The following is an 18,086-nucleotide window of genomic DNA, read 5'->3' as shown; positions in this document are numbered from 1 at the left end:
CCAGAAGCAGCAAATTGGGCCCGCAGTGCAGAAACATAAAATGGTGATAACTTTCAGTTATTACCATTTTATGTGTGACCACTGCGCCTTTCAGTAGGCCGGGTCACCCCCCTCGTTCCTGCCGCTACCTGCCGATCCTGCTGAGACTCCCGCCCGCCTGCTCCTGCCGCCGCCCTCCCTGCACCGAGCGACCCAGCCACAGCTGAGCCGCCCCGCCGCCAGTTTTTCCCGCCGCTGACCCCCTGCGGCCCCGCCCACCACCAGTCCATTGGCCGCCCCACTCCCGCCAACCCAGCTGACCCGCCCTCACGTCCCCCTGCTTAAGGGGATCGCCGGGTGTGCTCGGGAGTGACCACTGCGCCTTTCAGTAGGCCGGGTCACCCCCCTCGTTCCTGCCGCTACCTGCCGATCCTGCTGAGACTCCCGCCCACCTGCTCCTGCCGCCGCTGCCCTCCCTGCACCCGAGCGACCCAGCCACAGCTGAGCCGCCCGGTCGCCAGTTTTTCCCGCCGCTGACCCCCTGCGGACCGCCCACCACCAGCCCATTGGCCGCCCCGCTCCCGCCAACCCAGCTGACCCGCGCTCCCGTCCCCCTACTTAAGGGGATCGCCGGGTGTGCTTGGGAGTGACCACTGCGCCTTTCAGTAGGCCGGGTCACCCCCCTCGTTCCTGCCGCTACCTGCCGATCCTGCTGAGACTCCCGCCCGCCTACTCCTGCCGCCGCTGCCCTCCCTGCACCCGAGCGACCCAGCCACAGCTGAGCCGCCCGGCCGCCAGTTTTTCCCGCCGCTGACCCCCTGCGGCCCCGCCCACCACCAGCCCATTGGCCGCCCCGCTCCCGCCAACCCAGCTGACCCGCCCTCCCATCCCCCTACTTATGACGCCCCCAGAGCGACCGCGCAGCGGACGCGCGCAGCAGGAGAGCCGACTGAGCGCCGAAGGTGCGCCAAAGGTAAGTCCGTCTGCGCCCGTCCGCGCCTGGACAGCGCCTAGTGCCAGGACCCCTGGCTCCCGCAGACACCAGCCCACCCGCCGGACCTACGACGCCACCGAACTCTACGCACTCAACGCCGGTCAAATCCCGGGCTGCTATCGAGCCACCCCGAGACGCACCCACGGACCCTTCTGCTGCCCCTCCTGCAAGTTAACCTGCATCCGGACCTGCACTACACCAGCACCGACCAAGCCGAGCACCAGCAGCAACCACCTCAAGTGCATCCTGCTCAACACCCGCTCCATCCACAGACACGCCGTTGAGCTCTGGAACCTGCTCAACACCACAGGCCCAGACGTCGCCTTCCTCATGGAAACCTGGATGAACGCCTCCTCTGCGCCCGACATCGCCATCACCATCCCCGACGGCTACAAGATCATCCGGAGGGACTGCGTCAACCAGATAGGAGGAGGCATAGCCATCATCCACAGGAACACCATCCGCATCACGACCAACACCGACGACACCCTCACACCCGCCGAACACCTGCACTTCCAGATCCACATCAACCCCAAGACCACCCTCAGAGGCACCCTCATCTACAGACCCCCGGGACCACGCACACAATTCAGCGAAGACATCGACGACTTCATCAGCCCGCACGCCCTCCTCTCCGCTGACTACATCCTCCTCGGGGACCTCAACTTCCACCTCGAGAACAACAACGACCGCAACACCACCACCCTGCTGGACAACCTCGCCAACCTCGATCTCAAGCAGCTGGTGACCACCCCCACCCACTACGCCGGACACACACTCGACCCCGTGTTCTCATCCAGCAAGGATATCACCTTCAGCCACGCCACAGGACTCCACTGGACGGACCACAGCTGCGTCCACTTCAGCTTCAGAAGGACCACGATCCACCACCACCAGCAACAGGTTGCACGCAGAAGCTGGAACAAGATCACAGCCGACCAGCTCGCGACTTCCCTGAGCATGAACCCTCCCACCGGCGCAACGAACCCAAGCCAGGCGGCCACCAACCTCGCAAAGTGGATCAGCAACTGTGCAGACGACCTCGCCCCTCTGAAGACCCCGCCTAGCAGACCCGGCAGCAAGAAAGCCCCATGGTTCACCGACGAGCTCAAGAGCTCCAAGAAGAACTGCCGAGCACTCGAGAAAGCCTGGCGCAGAGACCCAACACCGAACAACATGACTGCCCTCAAGCTCGCCACCCGAAAACACCACCAACTGATCCACGCCACCAAGAAAACTGCATTCAAGGAACGACTGGACAACAACGCACACAACAGCAAGGAACTCTTCAACATCATTAAAGAGCTCTCCAACCACAACGCCGGAAACAACGACATCACCCCTTCGCAAGACCTCTGCAACTCCCTCGCCTCCTACTTCCACAACAAGATTGCGGACATACACAACAGCTTCAGCACTCAACCGACGCACACCACAACTGAACCACCGCCCCCCACCACCACCCTCCGCGCCTGGACCCCGATCAGCACCAAAGACACCATCCGCACGATGAACTCCATCCACTCCGGATCTCCGACCGACCCCTGCCCTCACCACGTCTTCAACAAGGCCGACGCTGTCATCGCACCCCACCTGCGGGACATCATCAACACCTCCTTCGACACCGCTACCTTCCCGGAGAGCTGGAAGCACGCCGAACTCAGCGCTCTAATTAGGAAGCTATCAGCCGACCCCACCGACCTCAAGAACTACCGCCCAATCTCGCTGCTCCCGTTTCCTGCAAAAGTCATCGAGAAGACCGTCAACAAGCAGCTGGCCGCCTTCCTCGAGACGAACGGATCCCTCGACCTCTCGCAGTCTGGCTTCCGGGCCAACCACAGCACCGAGACCGCCCTGATCGCAGCCACCGATGACATCCGAGCCCTGCTCGACAACGGAGAAACAGCGGCCCTCATCCTCCTAGACCTCTCCGCGGCCTTCGACACTGTCTGCCACCGTACCCTAGTGCGGCGCCTCAGCAACGTCGGAATCCAGGAGAAGGCACTGGAATGGATCATCTCGTTCCTCGCCGGAAGGACACAGAGAGTCCGTCTCCCCCCGTTCAGATCAGAAGCCACCGAAGTCAACTGCGGCGTTCCTCAAGGCTCCTCGCTCAGCCCAACCCTCTTCAACGTCTACATGAGCCCCCTCGCAGCCATCGCACGCCAACACAACCTCAACATCATCTCCTACGCCGACAACACCCAGCTGATCTTCTCCCTCACCAACGACCCCGCCACCGCCAGAGCCAACCTACACGAAGGGATGACAGAAGTAGCCAAGTGGATGATGAACAGCCACCTGAAACTGAACTCGGACAAGACGGAAGTCCTCATCCTGGGATCTTCACCCTCCGCCTGGGACGACTCCTGGTGGCCCCCCGCCCTGGGCACCGCACCCAAATCAACAGACCACGCACGCAACCTGGGCTTCATCCTGGACTCCTCCCTCTCCATGACCAGACAAGTCAACGCTGTCTCCTCGTCGTGCTTCAACATCCTGCGCATGCTACGTAAGATCTTCCGGTGGATCCCCACCGAGACCAGGAAGACGGTCACCCAGGCCCTCGTCACCAGCCGTCTGGACTACGGCAACTCCCTCTACGCCGGAACCACCGCCAAACTCCAGAAGAGACTCCAGCGGATTCAGAACGCCTCAGCACGACTCATCCTGGACATCCCCCGTCGCAGCCACATCTCCGAACACCTGAGAGATCTGCACTGGCTCCCGGTCAACAAGAGAATCACCTTCCGTCTCCTCACCCATGCATACAAAGCCCTACACAACCAAGGCCCAGGATACCTCAACAGCCGCCTCAACTTCTACGCTCCCACACGCCAACTTCGATCGACCGGCCACGCACTCGCCGCCGTCCCCCGCATCCGAAGAGCCACCACAGGAGGAAGGTCCTTCTCCTACCTGGCTGCCAAGACTTGGAACTCCCTCCCGACCCACCTCCGCCTGACCCAGGACCACCTTGCCTTCAGGAAGCAGCTCAAGACCTGGCTGTTCGAGCAGTAGCGGACCCCCCTCCTCTAGCGCCTTGAGACCCTCCGGGTAAGTAGTGCGCTATATAAATGCTTTGATTGATTGATTGATTGATGTGTGATTGCGGGTGGGCAGGGCTGCTCTGCGAGCAGGGCAGTGGAGGAGTGGTGTGCCCACTCCTGAATGCGTAAAGACTGTTTGGTAGGCCCTCTGGGGTTGCCCAAACCAGTCATGCACACTCTGTCCTTCTCCTTGCTGATTAATCAAAATTAATATTATTAAATTAAATCGCAGTGTGACACCCCCCTCAGCTCCCCCCCCCACAGTCATGCTGGCCATGACTGTTGCAGTGGCCCACCTGAAAGGACCCTTGGTCCACCCAAATAAAAATTCCTAGAGCTGGGCCTGCTTGTACCTGTGCTGGTTGCCCTTCGGCAACCCTGACCCACGCATCAGGTGCCTTGCGAGGGTGCCCTTGACGCGCCCGACCCTTCAATTGCCCTCTTCGGCAAGGGGGGAACGCAGCCCTCAGTGGACCCCAGGCCTTCTAGGCCCCTCAAGCACCTCAGCTTGAGACTGTACCGCTGGCATTCTCACCTCATTCTTTCCTATCTGTGTCCCTCCCACTACTTGCCGTCCTCTCGGCAGCCTTGAGCAGCATGACACCACAATGTGACCCACCCAAAGACAAAAATACAAAACACAAGAAAAAATGCAAAATGCCACACAAAAGACACCTCTCTATGTTTCTGCTCCTTACCTCTTTGTCCTGGCGCCTGGTGCGGATGGAGGTATGGAGAGGAGGTAGGTAAATAAAGGGACTATATGCTCAAGGCAAAAATATCTCAGTGATAAAATGGGGGGGGGGGGGGCTCTCAAGGATTAAACTCTTTTTCCTTCATGCGGCACTGGCCAAATGACCAAAACACCAGTCAAAGGTGTATCTAGGCTGCACAGATAGGCTATAAGGAAAACCCTGCACCTAGTTTAGCTGAAAGCTAGTACAGGAAAAGAAGTGTAGGAAAGAAATGGGGGCTGAGTGCTCTCAGTTAATTATGCTGATCAACCCCTCCCAGTGTTTAATTTGAGCAGGTGCTTTCAGATGCTCAGCACAATTTCTGACCCTGCAGGTGGTGGTCTCAAAGTTAATTGTTCAAATTCAAAATGAAAAGAATAACATACATTGCATGGTGACTGGCTGGTAAAAGTTCGGTGTAGAGTCAAAATATCGAGTTTTTAATATTGATTGGACATAATATCGAGTAAAAAATATAGAATGGACATAATATTGACTAGACATAATATAGACTACCAAAATATCGACTAGAAAAATTTAATATCGAATAGAATGGACATAATATCAAATCAAAAATATAGAATGGACATAATATCGACTAGACATAATATAGACAACACAAATATCGAATTTAAGGTAAGTTAATATACATTTTTAATTTTTGTGTAATATAATTCTGTAGCGGGTTGTGGGTTTATAGGGGAATAGGGTGGGAAGTAATTTAAATATAATTAATTAAATATGTTAATTTATTTATTGGTATTTATTTAGAATTAATTGTTAATTAATTATTAATTGGTAATCAATTAAAATATAATTGGTAATACATTTTAATTGATTAATTTATAAATATTTTAATTTTAGTTACTTATTTTCTGTAGCGGGTTGTGGGTTTATAGAGGAATAGGGTGCGAAGTAATTTAATAATAATTAATTAAATATGTTAATGTATTTATTGGTATTTATTTAGAATTGATTGTTAATTAATTATTAATTGGTAATTAATTAAAATATAATTGGTAATTTATTGTAATTGATAAATTGATAAATATGTTAATTTTAGTAATTTATTTTGTGTAGCGGGTTGTGGGTTTATAGGGGAATAGGGTGGGAAGTAATTTAATTATAATTAATTAAATATGTAAAATTAATTATTGGTAAATATTTAGAAATAATTGTTAATTTATTATTAATTGTTAATTAATCAAAATATAATTGGTAATTTTTTGTAATTGATGAAATGATAAATATGTTAATTTTATTACATTACTTTCTGTAGTGTGTTGTGTGCTTATAGGTGAATAGCTTGGGAAGTAATTTAATTGTAAGTAATTATTTTTTTTAAATATTTATTTTGGGTCTAATTTTTATATATTTTTATATTGTAAATTAATTTATTGGTAATTTGTAAATAGTTAGTATTAGTAGGTAATTTTAATTTATATTTAATATTTATTTGTAATTTTAATTGATTAATTAATATGTTTTATAAAATTGTAAAATATTTTAATTATTTTGTATTTGGTATTAATATTTATGTGATTTATATTTATATATGAAGTATTTACTTTCCCTACTATTGCTCTCACTGGAGTGGGAATAGTAATTTTTACCCCTACGCTATCTAACGCTTTCCCTACTGTCGCACTCTCTGGAGTTGGAATAGCAATTTTTACCCCTACGCTATCCAACGCTTTCTCTACTGTTGCACTCTCTGGAGTTGGAATAGCAATTTTTACCCCTACGCTATCCAACGCTTTCTCTACTGTTGCACTCTCTGGAGTTGGAATAGTAATTTTTACCCCTATGCTATCCAACGCTTTCCCTACTGTTGCACTCTCTGGAGTTAAAATAGTAATTTTTACCCCTACGCTATCCAACGCTTTCCCTACTGTTGCACTCTCTGGAGTTGGAATAGTAATTTTTACCCCTACGCTATCCAACGCTTTCCCTACTGTTGCACTCTCTGGAGTTGGAATAGTAATTTTTACCCCTACGCTATCCAACTCTTTCCCTACTGTTGCACTCACTGGAGTGGGAATAGTAATTTTTACCCCTACACTATCCAACGCTTTCCCTACTGTTGCACTCTTTGGATTTGGAATAGTAATTTTACCCCTACGCTATCCAACGCTTTCCCTACTGTTGCACTCACTGGAGTGGGAATAGTAATTTTTACCTCTACGCTATCCAACGCTTTCCCTACTGTTGCACTCTCTGGAGTTGGAATAGTAATTTTTACCCCTATGCTGTCCAATGCTTTCCCTACTGTTGCACTCTCTGGAGTTGGAATAGTAATTGTTACCCCTACGCTATCCAACGCTTTCCCTACTGTTGCACTCTCTGGAGTTGGAATAGTAATTTTTACCCCTACGCTATCCAACGCTTTCCCTACTGTTGCACTCACTGGAGTGGGAATAGTAATTTTTCCCCCTACACTATCCAATGCTTTCCCTACTGTTGCACTCTTTGGAGTTGGAATAGTAATTTTACCCCTATGCTATCCAACACTTTCCCTACTGTTGCACTCTCTGCAGTAGGAATAGTATTTTTTACCACTAAGCTATCCAACGCTTTCCCTACTGTTGCACTCACTGGAGTGGGAATAGTAATTTTTACCTCTACGCTATCCAACGCTTTCCCTACTGTTGCACTCACTGGAGTGGGAATAGTAATTTTTACTCCTACGCTATCCAACGCTTTCCCTACTGTTGCACTCTCTGGAGTGGGAATAGTTATTTTTACTCCTACGCTATCCAATGCTTTCCCTACTGTTGCGCTCTCTGGAGTGGGAATAGTAATTTTTATTCCTACACTATCCAGCGCTTTCCCTACAGTTGCACTCACTGGAGTGGGAATAGTAATTTTTACCCCTACGCTATCCAACGCTTTCCCTACTGTTGCACTCTCTGGAGTTGGAATAGTAATTTTTACCCCTACGCTATCCAACACTTTCCCTACTGTTGCACTCTCTGGAGTAGGAATAGTAATTTTTACCCCTACGCTATCCAACGCTTTCCCTACTGTTGCACTCACTGGAGTGGGAATAGTAATTTTTACCTCTACGCTATCCAATGTTTTCCCTTCTGTTGCACTCACTGGATTGGGAAAAGTAATTTTTACTCCTACGCTATCCAACGCTTTCTGTACTGTTGCACTCTCTGGAGTGGTAATAGTAATTTTTACCCTCTCACTAGCCAACGCTTGCCCTACTGTTGCACTCTCTGGAGTTGGAATAGTAATTTTTACCCCTACGCTATCCAACGCTTTTCCTACTGTTACACTCTCTGGAGTGTGAATAGTAAATTTAACTCTCTCGCTATTCTACTTAAAAAATATTGTATATGTTTGGTTAATAATATGTATATATATATATATAGGCTGGCTCATGACGGAGTAGAGGCAAGGAAGCTGCGAGAGCGCATTTTGAACTTGGGAGTGAGGGCTCTTGAGGAAGAATAAACAAAAGTAAGTGTGGACTTTCCACTTGCTGCATAGCCAGAGTAGCATATCATGCAGCCCTGCATTGCTGCTATCCTCAGCTGGCTCGATGTGGCTGTGAACCAACACAACTTTTGTGCGTCATGCCATCACCCGTAGAATCTGTGCGCTGCACCACAGCATGTCAATTGCTGAGCGTGTGTGAGTCCAGTAGGCACCACAGCCATACTTGCCAGCATTGGCAGCATTACGGCTGGGGGCAATGCCTGTGTTGTAGCAGGCAGGGTCCCAACAAGCTGAGCAGTGGATACCGATGCCGTCGCCATCCCTGGACCTACTAATTACAGGCAGCACTAGCAGTGACATCGCCTGCTGTGCTCGAGCAGCCGTCTGTTCCGCAATAAACCCAGTCATACTGCACTGATTAATATATGCAAGAAAAGAATTTTAATTTGGTGTACATTTTGTTTTTGCACTCGGTGTAGGTAAGAAAGTAAAACACGCCATCTTCCACTTCTTTAAGAATGACAACAGGAAAACGCAAAGTTCAAAATAGCAGGGACATGTACAGGCTGACGACAGGGGTCACAGGCAGCAGCAGTGTTATAGATGAGAGAGAGAGCAGGAGTAAAGAGGAGAAAGAAACAACAGGAGCAGAGAGAGATAAGACAGAGCTAAGTAGAAGAAAAGGAGAGCAAATCAGATACAAAGAGAAAGCAGCCATGATGTGAAGAAGAGAGCATTAAGAAGAGAGAAGATAGAATGAAAGGATGTAGAGGACGGGAGAGAGGAAAAAAAGCAGACAAATGATAAAACGGAGGGAGACACAGCTAATCACTGCTAGAAGAGTGATAGTAAAGAGCCAAGACCGAGGGGACAGAGAGCAGAGCATGAATAAAAGTGAAGAGGAAAAAAAGGCAGGGCTAGAATGAATAGAGGGCAAATCAGAAATACATGGAATAAGGTAACACATCAAGTGTGACAAAGATGATAGAAAACAATTAAAGAGGTAAGAGAATAGACTCTTAGAACAAAGACTTAGGGGACAGGCAACAGATCAAGTTTAGAAGATAGAGACTGAGGCAGTGAGAGTATTTAAAGTGGGGCTCATCGGAGGAAGAAGTGAGCTGTGGCCTCCTTGGCAAAATTTTCAGCACCTGCACTTCTTTTTTTTTACAAATTAAGCACTGGCCCCTCCAATAATAAGAGGAGGAAAGGATGCCCAAGGGAGAAAAGAGGGGAAGGTGATCACCCAACACTCTTGAGAATGGTACAAGGAGCACCGCAGACTGCGCAAGGCACATAGTACACGCTTCTCAAGGAGTAGAGCAGCAAGGGAGCCTGCTACCTAGTCTGGTGCCAAAGTACAATTGGAAATGCTTCCTTAAAGTCCAGAGCGGGCTGCAGCCCAAAGTTATGGACCAGAGCACCCGAAGCACTCCAAGAAAGGTAGCAGATTGTGGCGTGCCGATGGTCGGACCTCTGGGCGCAATGCAGGAGCCAAGCAAAAGGAGTACACAGACGTAGTGATTGGGGCAGGGGTTCGCTCAAGGAGGGGGAGAGGGAGAGGGAGTGGGAGGAAATGAAACAAAAGAAAAAAGGGAGATTACACATCTGGGTGGTGGGCATTAACACCAGTGGAGAGTGTAGTGGTATGGGTCAGGGCCAGACCTCTGGTGTGGTGAAGGAGAAGCCGGTGGGGGAGGGAGGAAGGGGCAAGCTCCGGTACTCATGGGCCCACAGGGGCACGAAAGGCCGGAGGTGAGAGTAATCAATCAGGTATCCGAGGAGAAGGGAGAATGAACTCCAAAACCAAAAGAACTAGGGGCATCCATCATGCATAGTATGAGACGCTGATAAACAAACAACAACATAACATTGTTTCAAGCTACTATATAGAACAAGTAACAGTAATCAGAAAGGAACAATGACATGCAAGGATGAATACAATGGTCAAAGTGGCTACAAGAGTGAAAATCCGGTACTCAGCCATCTGGAGGTGCAGAGTGTCACGGAGGGGCTCTGTGGTCATCATCAGCCTTGTAGAAGTCCCCGTTGTTTTCAGCAGCAAACAGGACTTGTCCCGCCCCGTTTCCTGTGTAAGTTCCACCACTGCCCTGTAGACCCTGTCCTTCCCACTTTCTGATTGATGTGGTGGTGCCCTCCAGTGCAGCCTGCCCAAGTGGCAGGAACCTCAGTAATTCTTATGGGAAGGGCCAAGAGGGGCTCCCGCGGGAATAGGGGTAGATGACGGGTCCATAGCAGAATGTGCATTAAAGCCCGTAGGTCCTCCGGTTCAAGAAAATCCCTGGACTTACCATCCATCATAATCCACATGTGGGCAGAGTCCAACAGGCCATATGTAATGCCCCATTTACGTAGTGTAGTTCAGATGAATAAAACAGCCCTCGGTTTGTCGTATGTCACTTTCTAAAAGTCTGCTGAAATGCGTATTTTATGGCCATCATAGTTGTATGGCGTATAGTTACGGGCAGCAATCAAGATTTGCCAGACCTGATGATGTCTCAAGAAGCAGGGTATGAGCGGGAGGGGTTTTTCGCCAGTAGCGGGCTCATGAGTGTGTATTTGATGTGCACCTTGGATCTCCAATGGTGGAGTGCCATTGACAGCTATCATAGACAGTGACGGAAGGGTCAGTGAAGAGATGGAGGCAACAGTGTCCCAAATGGAATGGAGTGCTGTACCTTGATCTGAGGCTCCTCTAGACCCTCCTCAAATGTCGGACCATGGTTAGAAGGGCTGGCAGAAACTTGGGTCATGAGCATCCAGAAGATGAATAGGAGGCCATGCTCTACTGGGTTAGATGGATGCTGATGGAAGGTCCCAGGAAGGGGTAGGATGAAGGGGCCTTGTCTGGGCAGACAATGGCATGGATGGAATCCATCAGCTTGGCACGCTCTGCAGGCAGTGGAGGGAACGTTCTAAACCCAGCAGAAGGGGGGTGGTCTACCCCTCAGGCAAAGTGGACAGCTGCCTCACCCCCAGCAAGGTGCAGTGTGCAGGGCTAGTGAAAAAATGAACCAAAATGGCGCACAGGTCATTCTCTCAAAGGTGGGGTAGTGAAAAAGCGTGACTCACACCCTTCTTCAGTAGTTATCCCCCATGCGATGCACCATGGGGCTTTTCCTGCTGCATAGGCCCAGCAATTATATTAGAGCGTAGTGTGAGTGGTGAACTGCTGCAACGGAGCAGAGCAGTCCAAAAAATCCAGGGTCCAATCCAATGCAGCCAGCTGAAACAGGCCGGCAGAGCCACCCCCACAGGAATGAAGGGGCCACTTTTAGACTGGAGCCAAGAGAAAGAGAGGGTTCCATTGGCCCAGAAACCTCCCTCGGTCTCTGGTTAAGGGGCTCCTCCATTGGAAGCCCAATATGCCCTGGCTGAGCTGAAAGCGTCATGTGTGGCAAGGGGAGGAAGGGAGAAGGTAAGAGAGCAGGCCGCATTTGTGGTGCCTTACTGCACCAGGGTGTGGCCGTGCAATCCAAAGTGGGGAGTTGTCCATGGAGTCGCGGTGTGAATATTCAGCCCCAAGTGCGGAGCCTCTGCATTCTTAACTTTACTATACATATGTACCTTTGTGAATCAGGCCCAGTGAGTCAATTGACGTAGTCACATTCATCATATTTACTTGCTCCGTGTGCTTTCTTAAATTTGTTGCAGAATTAAAGAGTGCAGAGGTAACGTGGGTGGGGGGCATTCAAGATGTAGTAAAAATACCTACTGTCTTACAAGCCTTGCAGGCCCCTCGTTTTCGACTGCATGTAGCACCCACTACTAGCAGCCAGTGGCATTGCAAGGATGCCATGGGTTCTAATGGAAACAAGGAAAAAGAACCATCATGCTAGTAAGAAGACAGCAATAATTCGGGTGTGTAGGCCCTTAATGTTATGTTAGTTATGTTATGTTATCCAGTGTCTTGTAAAGCGCTCAGCTACTCAGGCAGAGTGTCCCGGCACTATCAGACCCAACAAGGCACAGAACGAGGAACCAGATGGACTTTATTGACAAAACAGACAGGTTTTGAGCTTTTTTCTAAATGACAGCAGGTTGTCGATCTTCCTTAGTGACAGTGGCAGAGCATTCCAAGCCTTGAGCGCAAGGTATCTAAAGGAGCGACCTCCAATGCGAGCACGCCTGATAGCCGGGATCGTGGCCAGCGACAGTGAAGCTGAGTGCAAGGCTCTGGCCGGATGGTGAAAGCTGATCCTGTGCCTTAAATAGCGGGCACCCTTGCCATGCAAGGCCTTGAACGCAATTGTAAGGGTCTTAAAAGCAACGCGTTTTCGCATGGGCAGCCAGTGAAGAGATTTCAGAAGCCCTGCGGCGTGGGATCTCCGGTTAAGACCGAAAATTGCCCGCGCCGCAGAATTTTGCACCACCAGCAAGCGAGACAGAAGATAGTCAGGGAGGCCGAGAAATAGCACATTCGCATAATCCAACCTGGATCCAATCAAGGCTTGAACAATCGTCCTCCTATAGGCAATAGATAGAAGTGAGAGGAATTTTCTCATCATTTTTAAGAGGCCAAAGCACTGACCCACCAGGCTCAGAATCTGCGGTTTAGAAATGAGACCATTGTCCATCTTCACTTCGAGATTCTTAGCAACTGCAGTATCTGTGGCAGGTGGAAACATGGCTGCCGGTCACCAGGACTTCCAGCCAGGATCAGGAGGACAGCCAAAGAAGAGGACCTCCGATTTATCTGATTTGCACTTCAATTGATTTAGTTGAAACCATGCAAAGACGGCATCCAGGCAACTTTTGATCCGCTCTCCATTAAAGTCCGTGTTCTTTCCGCAGGTGAAGAGGAGCTGTGTATCATCGGCATAAGAGACAATCTGGGCACCGCAAGACTCAGCCAGCGCCGCCAGAGGGGACATATAGAGGTTAAAGAGAGTGGGGCTCAGGATAGAACCCTGGGGAACTCCCACCTCTAGAGGCAGCACAGCGGCTGAGTACGGAGGGGCCCAGACTGTCTGTTGGCAGTCCGAAAGGAAGGACTCAAACCATCTGAGCAGCGTCACCTCTACCCGGATCTCCGAGAGTCTTGCAAGGAGACGGTTGTGGGGGACGGTGTCAAACGCCGCCGAGAGATCTAACATTACTAGCAGTGCTTTACCCCCCTCGTCCAGGACCTCTTTGATGGCCTCCGATACCTCCAGCAGAGCCGTTTCCGTGCTCATATTTGCTCTAAATCCAGACTGGGTGTGATGGAGGACACCCTGTTTCTCAACAAAGTCCGACAGAGCTGCCTGAACGTGTTTTTCCACGATCTTAGCCAGGACCGGGAGCAAAGAGATAGGCCGATAGTTGGCATGAATGCTCGGGTCAAGCATCGGCTTTTTCAAGAGAAGAAGAACCATCACCTGTTTCCAGGCCGGCGATACCACCCCCAACTCAAGTGAGCAATTTAAACTAGGATTGATGATGGAGTTGATGGCATGTGCAATTTTGGCTAAGAATTTAGCGGGGCAAGGGTCCAGCGGGGAACCTGATTTCATTTTGGAAAGAAGTTCCAACGAGGTTTTGGGGCCGAGAGGCAGAAACTCAGACAGTGTGGGTCTCTCCCCAGCAGATGGAGAACAACAGTGACCGACATTGGCGACAGACCCTAAAACAGCTGGCGAAAAAGTCGTCTGAATGCTACGGATCTTATTGGCAAAGAAATCAGCCAATTCCGAGACCTATGGATCAGAGAAGGAGCACTTGGTAGTAGTGGAGGCAGGTGATGTGAATTTCTTCACAATCATAAAAGTTTCTTTACTGGTGTTGGAAGCCTCATCAATCCTCCTGGCAAAGTAGGTTTTTTTTGCCAGGTAGATTTCTTTGTGATAGTCCTTAACACCCTGCCTATAAGCTGCCTTAAGTGGCTCTTCGTAATTCAATCGCCAAGCTCTTTCGGCCTTCTTGCAGTGCCTCCGGCTGACGTTAAGTGCCGGCATAAACCACGGTGCCGAGGCACAAGACGAGTTCTTATCCACCGATTGGGGAGGTGTTATATCATCCAGGCAATGCGTAAGCCATGTCTGAAAAAGCTCTAGATCATCCTCTAGGTTGCCCGAGAGCCCGCACGGGTGTGCCGTTAGGTACTGCGCCACCATATCTACTGACACCCGATGAAGAGCACACGGGGGCTGGGATTGATGATCAGGGCCCCTAAAAGTAGACCTGGATTTACCCAAAATGTCAAAATTCACCAGCATATGGTCGTACCACAGCACCGGTTTAGGTACGGCTGCTACAATCGGGACAGTTGAGAAAATTTGATCCAGGGTGTGGCCTTTGTTGTGGGTAGGGGACGCAAGGTACGGCAGTAGGCCCCATGGCTTAGTGGTCTCAAGTAGCTTCATGGGATCAACTGCATCTGCCTGATCCATATGGATGTTGAAGTCGCCTAACAATAGGCAATGTTTGAACTTCACACCCAGAGAGGATATCACAGCATGCAGCGCCTCATGAAAGGTCCCGATAGGACCAGGGGGTCTATAGACAAGCAATCCAGCACAGGAATGGGAAGGTGCAAGAGTTAGGCAGAAGCCCAGAGCCTCTGCCCCGTGGATATCATCCGTCGGGACAATGGAGCACTCAAAGCGATTTTCTATCACCAAAGCTACCCCTCCACCTTTGCCAATTGCCCGGTCTTTCCTAATTATAAAATAGTTAAGGGAAAGAGCGTTGGCAATGTCTGGGCCGGAGCACTCGCCAAGCCAAGTCTCCGTCAAAAAGAGGCAAGTAGGTTTGAAATCTGATAATAGATTAAAAAGATCCAAAGTATGCCTGCTCATGGACCGAGTATTCAACAGAGCGCATGTGAATTTACTTTCAGAAGATTTCCTGCCGAGCCTCAGAGCACGCTGATTCTCCCTTTCCATGGGGGCTCTCTTAACTAAGCCCTTATTTAATGTCCACCCACAGCTAGGACAGTGAAAATTTCTCTTAAAGCAATAGTGCCTGCCTACACAACCGCCATTGATGTCTTCTCTTAAACTTAGAAGGTGTGCTGAGGAGTACCTAAGTAAATTTCCTGGTAAATGTGACAGGGAAGCACCAGCCCGTCCGCCACCGGCTGCCTCCGGGACGCTGACGGGCGCAGACGGGCTTTCCTTAGGTGCTCCTTCGCCGCGGGGTAGGCGCGGCCGCTGTTCGCGTCCGCTACGCAGAGACATCCCCATCTGGATTTATAGTGCCCGCCCGTGAGGCAGCAAGCCTAGTCCACCGACTGGCAAGCCTGCCTCTCTCAAGATGGCCGCCAAACTAGTGCACTGCCTCCCAGTCCCACAATGCCCCTCAGCTCCTAGTCAGCTGAGAGGGGGCAAGGAGGAAAAATGCGGCAGCATGGTGGCAGGAAAGAGCGGCGCGGCAATCAGGTAGGTGATAGAATGCCCCAAGGAAAGTTATTACAAAATCCCAGTATCAGTTATTAAAACAGCTCAGAGAGAGATCTCCCGACTTTCCACCTCAGGAGAGAAATGATAGGACAAAGAGCGGTGCGGAATAAGATAACGGAACGAGGGCAAAGAAAACAGTGCAATTTAAAAGCAAGGAAGCAGGAATAACAGTGCAATGTCAATATTAAAAACTCAATTCAGTCAATAATAAAAGCTCAGTTCGTGCGGCTTGCTCCTCCCGGCATCAGCCTCAGGAGTAGCGATGTAATAGTAGGTCTGACCAGAACCCCGAATGGATGCTGGATTTATAGTGCCCGCCCGTGAGGCAGCAAACCTAGTCCGCCGACTAGCAAGCCTGCCTCTCTCAAGATGGCCGCCAAACTAGTGCACTGCCTCCCAGTCCCACAATGCCCCTCAGCTCCTAGTCGGCTGAGAGGGGGCAACAAGGAAAAATGCGGCAGCATGGTGGCAGGAAAGAGCGGCGCGGCAATCAGGTAGGTGATAGAATGCCCCAAGGAAAGTTATTACAAAATCCCAGTATCAGTTATTAAAACAGCACAGAGAGAGATCTCCCGGCTTTCCGCCTCAGGAGAGAAATGATAGGACAAAGAGCGGTGCGGAATGAGAAAACGGAGCGAGGACAGAGAAAACAGTGCAATTTAAAAGCAAGGAAGCAAGAATAACAGTGCGATGTCAATATTAAAAACTCAATTCAATCAATATTAAAAGCTCAGTTCGTGCGGCTCGCTCCTCCCAGCATCCGCCTCAGGAGTAGCAATGTAATAGCAGGTCTTGCACAGTGATGCTAGTGCACCTGTTGCACTAATAATAAATAGGCCCTGCAAAAACAACACTTAATCTACTACAACACTACTACAGCAGCACTAAAATACCAGAACACTACAGTCTCACTATCATTCCAACTCTATTACTACAACAGCAGAACTGCAAAACGATTGCACATCACAGCCCTTTGGATCTATGCTGTACCATAGGACATTGCAGTAATGTATGGCGTGTGCAGTACCTTTAACCCCTTCGATGCTCATGATGAGCTCAGCTCGTCATGCAGTACACTGGTCGTGTGCTCATGACGAGCTGAGCTCGTCATGAACAATGAGAATAAATCAGAAGTAGCACAGAGGGGGAATTGCTGCAGCACTGATGGTGTTAAGAACGTGTTATGAGCGAGCGAGCTCCTGCTTTGAGGAGCAAACTCACTTGTCCTAAGTAAATGCATTCCGGTTGCTATGTTTCCTTTTAAGTTACTGCTTTATGGCCCGCTCAGCTGTCGTAAATCAGTTGCTCAGTCTTCGTTGGGCATCTGATGCAAGAGGACAGGCTACGTGTGGGCACCTTATTTATTACATTGTACTTCACGAAATAAAGGCTGTACTTATCTCCGCTTGGCTCCCAAAGTCTCTGTAACATTTGGAGACGATTTATCAAGAAATTTGAGACATTTGAGAATTTGGAGCCTACAGTGTACTCCAGATAACCCACGCTATCATTTGTATCATTTCACTCGGCAAAGTCGTTACCTGGTGAGTGCTTCTCCTGTATTCCCTGGAGCCCACACATCCCAAGGCTATTTTTGGGATATTTTAGGTGCAGCTCCCCCCACTTCATCATTTAAGCTCTGTGTGCGTCACTTCTTCCTCAACATGGGTGAGCCACCGAGCCAGCATGCTCATGTATGCACTTGATATAATTTCTTCAGTTTACATGCCTGTCCTACAAGTAAATACTTAGCTGCCCTATGTGCATATGTCCTTCTGGTACTAACTTTACATTTTTTATTTTTTTCCACTTTAATTATCAACATTGTGCCAATTGCTTATATTTCAATGCTACTGCTACATTGCTTTTGATATTTTAAGTTTAAGCAACGTTTCATTAAAACTTGAGAGCTTTTTGTTTGAATTGGCTCAAGTGAACTTGGAAATACTTATTGACTTCTCAGAACTGTGGCATTACCTGTATTAACTCTTCATTTGATGGTGGCATATTACATCATTGTTTTCAATGGCTTCTAACAATTTAGCTCAGATCTCACCATTTCTTCAACTTCCTAATAAGCCTTTGATGAAGTGGAATGCTTGAAAACTATGTAATCACATTTGGAGCAGATGGCTTTGAACCTAAAGGAAAGGCTGCTATTTTGTTTAGTCATTTGGGAAATGAAGGGCAGCAAGTGTTTGATAATTTGCCTCCAGTTGCTGCCACATTTGGACAATCCGGAGATTCTAATGGGAACTCAGAAGTGATTACAAGGCTTAGAGTCAAGAGAACAACCTAGCCTTCTCTTGGAGAGATTTCCTTTTTTCAAGAAGAAACAAACAACTGATGAAATTGTTGAATAATTCATATTGGCATTAGGGGCATTAGCTGCTACATGCAATTTTGGAGCGTCCATTGACATATACATTTGAGATCAGATTGTGTATAGCTGCTTTTCAAAAAAGATACAAGAAAGGCT

This window comes from Lissotriton vulgaris, chromosome 3_1 (assembly GCF_964263255.1).
Source record: "Lissotriton vulgaris chromosome 3_1, aLisVul1.2, whole genome shotgun sequence".
Taxonomy (NCBI): domain Eukaryota; kingdom Metazoa; phylum Chordata; class Amphibia; order Caudata; family Salamandridae; genus Lissotriton; species Lissotriton vulgaris.
Note: the sequence above shows the minus strand (reverse complement) of the source record.